Consider the following 8,098-nt stretch of genomic DNA (forward strand, 5'->3'; position numbering starts at 1 on the left):
GACCTCTACAAGTCAAATCAACTATAGAGTAATGAGAGATCTTGATAAGCCAATATACTTATCGAGATGTCAAGTTCCCTATATACCAAACTGGAGATCTCGAGGTAAAACTCAAAGTACAAAGTACAGACCAATTCAATATCCAAGATTAACAATCAACAAACAATCCAACCAGTTGGATTGACAAGTCTACAAAAAGCAGCTTAAAGAGTGTGCAAGATCAAGGGTGAAGATTAACTGACGAAGGAGGATCAAAGTTAACACATTATGCAAAGATATGCTAAGCTAGAAATGGAAGATATACTTTTCCTAAAATGTTATGATTAGTGACAGTTTACTAAAGTGAATAGCATCTCTTATTATACATTGTGTAAACCAGTAGTTAACTATCATATAAATTTAATACCGGTCTTTTATTAGTTGTAACAATTTTAGATAAAAAAAATCTTGTATTCTCTCAAGGAAGAAGCTAAGCTCTTTATCAACAAAGAGCCTAGATATTTGGAGCAAAACATTCTTAATTTAAATATAAAATTAAGTGAGTTTTGAAAGATTTGTGTTATTCATTATTGCATGTTTAATTTCAGCATTAACATATTTCACTACAAGATTTGATTTACTTTGTTCACAACCATTCATAAATCAAGAAAAGCATAAAATTACCAAAAACCCATTCACCCCCCCCCCCCCCCGTGTGTAATTCATTACCTAACATCTTCCATCTCCATGACAACAAAATCACATGAAAGATAAAATTTTCCTACCTTAAAAAGAACATCTTCAAGTACACCAAGATGATATTTCACAATTTTGTCTGCCAATTATAGATTTGTAGATAGATACGTGTGGGTTTCAGTTCACCCATATGAAACTTTTTATAGATTGATAATGGCATTAGACTGACAATTGCTCCAAGATTACACAAAGCTCTTTTATTTCAACATCCCCTAATTTGACAGGAATAGAGTAGCTACCTGGATCTGCTAACTTTTTAGGAAATGATTCTGCAAGATGGCACTACACTCTGCCGTTAATGAGATAGTATAACTTTCTTCAATCTTTCTCTTCCTTGACAACATATCTTTGAGAAATTTTGCCTATGAAGGCATCCCTGATAAAGCATCCATGAATGGAATATAAATGCGTACCTTTTTAAAACTACAAGAAATTTACCATACTTCTTCGCAAGCGTAGCTTGCGTGAACCTTTATGAAAAAGGAACACATGGCACATATGGTTTAATAGGAACAACAACAACAACAACAGGTTCTTTCTTCTCTTCTTTCACTGCCTCTTCCTCTAGCACTTTTTAAGGTATAATTTCATCTTCCTATTTTTCAACATTCACAATACTTGTGAACAACGTGAAATCTAGTTCTTGCAATTCTCTTCCGCTCCTAGTAGTTATAGCATTGATATGGCTCATTGGTGGTTGCTCAGTTTGGCCAGAAAGTTGGCCTGAAGACTTGTTAAGTTGGCTCAAGTACTGAGCAATTTGTGCAATTGAATTCTCCATCAACTTATTGTGACCCTTCATCTCATTGATACTTGCATCAAATTCTTCATTCTTCTTCACCTGTGTAGAGATAAATCCTTCCAAAAGATTTTCCAAGTTATATTTTTTGTGGCTGAGTTGGTGAAAGTTGAGCTTGAGCCTGACTATTTCTTTAGGAGAAATTAGGATGATCTCTCCAACCTGGATTGTATGTGTTACGGTAAGGATTATATTATTGCCTTTGATTTTGGTTGTAAAGGACATTTGCTTGTCCCATTGCTAATCCAGAGGGATTGAACTGACAAATATTTTGAGTGTGTCCTACTACACCACAAATCTCGCATGAGGCAACTTTAGATGAAGTTCTAGAATCCAATTGCTCAATCTTCTTAACCATTGTCTACATAGTAGTATTCAACATGGTTAAAGTATCAACATCATACTTACCTCCCTTCTTAGGATAATTTCTATCACCGTACAGATAGTTATCTTTAGACGCCATATCTTCTAACAAAGCTTTCGTATCCTCAGTGTTCTTCTTCATAATAGATCCACCGGAAGCAACATCAATTATAATTTGAAATTCTTGTGTTAACCCATTGTAGAATGTCTGGATCAACAACCAGTCAAGAATGCCATGGTGATGACATTGTCTATGAAGCCTTTTGTATCTTTTCCACACATCATGAAGAGAGTCCTCATCATCTTGACGTAAGTTAGATATGTCGTTCCTGAGCTTTGCAGTCTTCTTCTGACTGAAAAAATTGAGTAGAAAGGCCTTTGCTAAACTATCCCAAGTAGTGAACTTGTTTAGCACTTAATCCTTCAACCAATCTTTTGCTGCATCTCGAAGAGAGAATGGAAATAATCGCAGCTTAATCGCATCATCACTAATTTTAGTCAACTTTATCGTATCACACTTCTCCAGGAAACTTTCAAGATGACCAACAGGATTTTCAGTGGACAATCCTGCGAAAAAATCATTAGAGACGAATTGAATGAATTGAGGTTTTATTCAAAGTGGGTAGCCGTGACTGTTGGTCTGAGAATACTGGAGAGTACGTCCTTAGTATCTGGCATACAATGCTCATTGAGAGCTTTAGCTGGTTCACCCATAATTTTCTTGTCTTTTTGTTTCCTTCATGTACATGCTTGTCTTCTTACTGTAGCTTCAATTTCAGGATTATAAGCAATCAAGTTTTCAGTACCTAAACTTCAATTTTGTATGCAACAAGAAAACTAGAAATCAATATCAATAACAAGGGAATAATAGCCGAAGCACACAACTAAAAGACTTAGCTAAACTAACTCAAAAATTTACTAATCTAATTCTGCTTTGTCCCCGACAGCGGCGCCAAAAATTTGACAAGGTTGTCATGTGCCTATCAAATAATAATTCCTAACAAATTCTTCTAATTATGTAGTAGGGTAAGTCAGAGTTGATCCCACAGATACAAAGGTACCAATCACTAGTAATTCTTGACTCGATTTAACTAAGCAAGTAACATAATAAAAATTGAGAGATTGATTAACTAAAATTATACTAAAGCAAATATGTTGTATTAATCAAATAACTAAAAAAAATCAGAGTTAAGTATCCCCACTAGCATGAATCAATGCAATTATGATTTCACACCCCAAATCAATCATATACTACTCAAGAGGAAAGATGCTCCCTACAAAATACCAGTAACCTCTCTCGAGTATTAATGGCTTCTCTAAAATACAATCAAGCCTATTGTCATGGTATCATACAATTTAGAGACATTAAACACAACATCATAACTTCCTAACAATCTGTTCTACCTATTTTCATGAAGAAGTTCATGTCCTTATTGGATAAATCACAACTACCTAAGTCCAGCTTTCGTTGATAAATAGATATTGGGTTCAAACAATACATATAATCACGTCTGACCTGTAATTGTTGATTAAGCACAACTCAATAAGCAAGAGCATGTAATATAACTAAATTAGGTAATTGAAAAAATCATGCATCAATCATAACTAGGGTTCAACTTACCACTAGATTAAAAATCTACTTACTCATAACTAGATTAACAAAATACATAATATAATATGAACACATAATTGATATTAATGAGAATAAAGAAGAAAACCTTCAATCTTTTACAAGAAGAAAAGTAATGATCCCCTCTCTGTATATGTATCTATGTATATATAATAAAAATATTTTAATGCTTCTAGGAAAATATAAGTACGTTTCCTAAACTGATTGGGTTTCTAAAGGAAAATTCGCAGCTGACTTCTCTTCAATAATTCTGGATCGCTTCAGTTGTAATTTGATACTTAGACCAGGGGCGGACTCAGGATTTTAATATGACTGGGGCTAAATTTTATTTACACAGGGTGAAATACAGGTTAGGATTAACGAGCCATTTTCTCTTTTAACAATATTTTTATGATATAATTAATGTACTTGTAATGTTGAAATGAATATCAAGGTAAATTGTAATTAGTAATATTTTGTTATATTGGCTTTACTAAAGGAATCTACTTATACCGTTTTTACTCATTTTATATAACACAGGTTTGTAAATTTGTTTGTTAATACAATTTTGGAAACTTATCATAAAAATGCTCAAATTAAATCTAAAATAAAAGGAGAATATTTGATTTTGTGAAGGAAAATAACTGCATTCTTTAATATAAAATTTTATATAAAATTATACTCCCTCTTTCCCTCTCAATTGTTATCGTTTCTGGGAGAGTGTCCAACACGCATTTTAAGATGAATAGAAAGTATAGATTTATAACTTTTTAAAAAAAAATCTGAATAAAAATATAATGTGTAAACTTTTATTCAGAAAAATAAAATTTTTAAAAAAGTTAAAGAACCATACTTTATGTTCATCTTAAAATGTGTGACGGATACTCTCCAAAAACGATAACAATTGGGGGGACAGAGGGAGTATATGCTAAAAGCGAAATACAATTAAAAGAAAATTTACTAATGTGTTAATTTTTTTTGCTAATTTACTAATGTGTTATTATTATTATCAAGAAAAGAACTTTTAATCTTTACAGAATTTAAAAAAGAAATATAAACCTTTGGGAATTATGAAATTAGTTTTGAAGACATGTACTAAATGGTTTTAAAGAACGGTTAATATTTATTTAAAATATGAAGCACCAAGTCCAAGTAAAGTTTAATCTCTAAATGATAGCTTAAATCTGTGACTGGTTGTTGTTTTGAAATTTTTTTAACCCGGGCTAAATTACATTTATCAGAGAACCCTAACAATAATTTTTAACATGTTATAAAACTCACCAGGGTTGGCACCCACCCCAGCCCATACGTGAGTCCGCCCCTGACTTGGACCTCTGTATAATGAAAGATAATTTCGTTAGTTTCACGTGGGCTGTTAAATCATCCAATTCTGACTTCTAAAACTCAAGATATGGCCAAAATAGTGAATTGCGCGCATGCAATCCAACAAATCCAAATTTCCTTCTAATAAATCTCCAAATTAAACTCTTATTCTCCAATCCATCCAAGTTTAGGATTTTCTTACTTGCTACAATAAAACACTAAAATTAAATTAATAAAAATCTAAATCAATGCAAAATATAACAAATATTAGGAATACAATTATATAAAATATCTAATCATTTTATTAGATCTTCCAAGCCGAGGGGTATGTTGGTGTTCACAGTAACCTGACAAATTAATCAGCACTATGACCTACAAATTAGAAAATTATTTCAAGTACAAGAAATTAGTTTCTACTTCGTATTTATTAGTTTACAACAGTAGATTGGATTAACGTTTGGATTTACTTGGAGCCTTGATATATTGCTTAATTTAAATACAAAAAGGAATTAAAAATAGATCAGAAGTTCAACATATCAGCATATATAAGAAACAACGGCTTTTGGTAGCAGGGTATATAAGCTACTTAGTGTGACACATAAGCTTACATGTTTAAAATATTTAGCTACTAACATGTGGCCATAACTCTGCACAACACGAAGTACAAAAAGCGCAAGCAATCAACAATTCAATTCAAACAATCACCATATGGACCTAATAAAAATAGATTATGTTCCTTTCTGCCCATATACACCTAATAAAAATACTATGTAAATGTAACAATCTACTAAGAACAATATGCACTGAACCAGAACACAACCTCCCTTCCGAATTACTAGAGTATCCTGAGTTGGTAGCAGACGAGATGGGCATTTAACAGGCAAGAAAGAAACATAGCCTCGATATCATTAGGCAACTCTAATATTTTGAGTAAGAAAGCCTCTGCATAAATCAGAATCAAATATAAGCAAAGTACAAAATATGTTGAAGGCTTGTATAATATAAAAGTGAATTTACTCAGGGAAATTGTACAATATCTCCAAGATCAAAAATAAATATGCAATGTGCAGACACTACACATAATACAAAAACATCGGATATTATAAAATTGAAAAATGCTATGATCAATGTTGACGAGGTTGATATGTCTGTCCATAAGAATTATGTGCATTGTCTGAGACCCCTGTCAAGATCAAAACAACCAAATCAAGGATCATATTATTCTCTTTCTTTTCTTAACAGAAATCAGTAGAGAAAATACTACTCATATTTTCAGTTATTGCATTTTAATTTTAAAAATCGCTTATCTTTTTTGTTTAGCTTTCAGGATGAATTCTACCAGAAAGCAGATCCACAACCTGAAAGGAAACTGTATGGAAGACAATATTGAATTTTACTTACGGATAAATAAGCATAAATATCAAATATTACTAGAACGTTAGGACTTTCCAAATATAGTCATGCTTGTTCTCCTTCAAGTTTATAAAACCAGTTTACGCTTATCATAGAATTCGATAAACGCATTGCTGTCCGTACTCAGTAGAGTTCTCAAACTCAGAATTGATAATAACTACACATAATTAATGTTTGATTATTGATGATCCAGTAATGCAAATAATCTGTATACATATTCACTATTATGCAAGGTCAGGCCTAGACAAGAAGATTATACTTATGCAGAATGTACAATAATATAGAATGCATAAATAAAGAAAATGATCAGACCTTCTCATTAGAAATCTAAATCCCAGTAACGGTAGCAACTTGAACCATCCTCGACAACTTTGTCAAATTGATCTAATTTTTTTTTAAAGAGTTACAATAATTTCAATCGATTCATAATGTAAAAATCTAAGGGGATACATCACTAGTGTTAAGTTTGGTTTGAGACAAACCAATAGTAAACTTCTCATATCTTTGGGCAGAAGATCCAATATATTTTGCTGTTTTTTGAATTTTCTCAATTAATTGATCTAGCAATTCTAACCCAATCTTCACGATCAAATTAAGAATATGTGGCACACACCACATATGAAACATGTCACCATTATGAACTGGTGTTTTTTTCCATTTAACTATGTTTTAATACCCGAAAGCATCCCCAAATTATTAGAAGCATTATCAACAACAACCGAAGATAACTTATTATCAATATTTCACTCTAAAATTCTCTCTTTCAGCCACTCACTTAGATTAGCACCATGATGTTGGTATGGAACTACACGGAAGAAAATAATTCTTTTATGCAAAACCCAAGCATCGTCAATATAGTGACAAGTGACACAAAAGTAGGATCACTATTGATACTTGAGTTTCCACCCATCAGTGGTAAGGCTAACTCTAGAATTCAGATTTTCAATATCCTTATATATACGCTCTTTTTCAGCCGTATACACACTTAGATTTTACTGTATTTCTAGATCGGTGCTTGTAAGAAGGCATTATGTAAGAAATCCAAAGACGAAAGTACTCATATCCAGTCATTAAAAATGGCAGATCATGTTTAGCAACCATTTTAGCATACAAATCTCTTTCTATAACTTGATCAAATTTATGAACTCCTAATTTGGGTTGAGAATTCTCACTATTAACTTGTTTTCCTAAAAGCTTTTGAGACACTGGAACTTTTACTATTCTCATTCGACATTTTTCCGCGTGATTTTTCAAATGAGTTGTTCCATCTTTATTTGCCCTAGTAAAAGGAGCATGACAGTACTTACAAATAGCATCAAATTTCTGCGTACCTTCTTTGATTTTACTTGTAATACGATCAAAGTGTTCCCAAACAGCTGATGTCAATACTCTTGAATTCTTTACCACTGATTTTTCCTTTTTTTGGCTAGCATTAACTTCTTTTGAAGTTATAGTGCAATCCTGATCATTCTTAGAAATATTTGCAGCACATTTCTGTTAGTGTAGGTGCCCTAGAGGCAATACATTATTCTTTTAAATATTTATGTCAGTTGATCATTCAATAAATGTATTTATTATGACCTTAATTACTGCGATATTTTTTTAGCATAATAAATGTCCTTAGAATCATGATACACATTGTATAGTTTAAGTACATGACTTGAACTTGAGATTATATAATATATCATATTCTTAAAGGTCCCTAGTCGAGTATTATTATATAGGACAATTATACATAGATAGACTAGTATGTTGTTTGACAAGATAACCACATCTCATTGGTTATAAGTATGGGGATACTAAAGTCAATACATAGGTACATGTGTGAGTACAAGGTACTGGACAGTTCTTCATGT

The 8,098-nt window shown here is 32.1% G+C and overlaps 1 non-coding gene across 1 annotated transcript; it reads left to right on the forward strand.

The window, feature by feature from the left end:
- The first annotated feature begins 2,127 nt into the window (after positions 1-2,127).
- Positions 2,128-2,234, forward strand: LOC141688646 (small nucleolar RNA R71). Its single transcript, XR_012562079.1, has one exon. It is a non-coding gene; the product is annotated as a small nucleolar RNA R71 (small nucleolar RNA).
- The last annotated feature ends 5,864 nt before the right edge of the window (positions 2,235-8,098 follow it).

This window comes from Apium graveolens, chromosome 9 (genome assembly GCF_009905375.1).
Source record: "Apium graveolens cultivar Ventura chromosome 9, ASM990537v1, whole genome shotgun sequence".
Lineage (NCBI taxonomy): Eukaryota > Viridiplantae > Streptophyta > Magnoliopsida > Apiales > Apiaceae > Apium > Apium graveolens.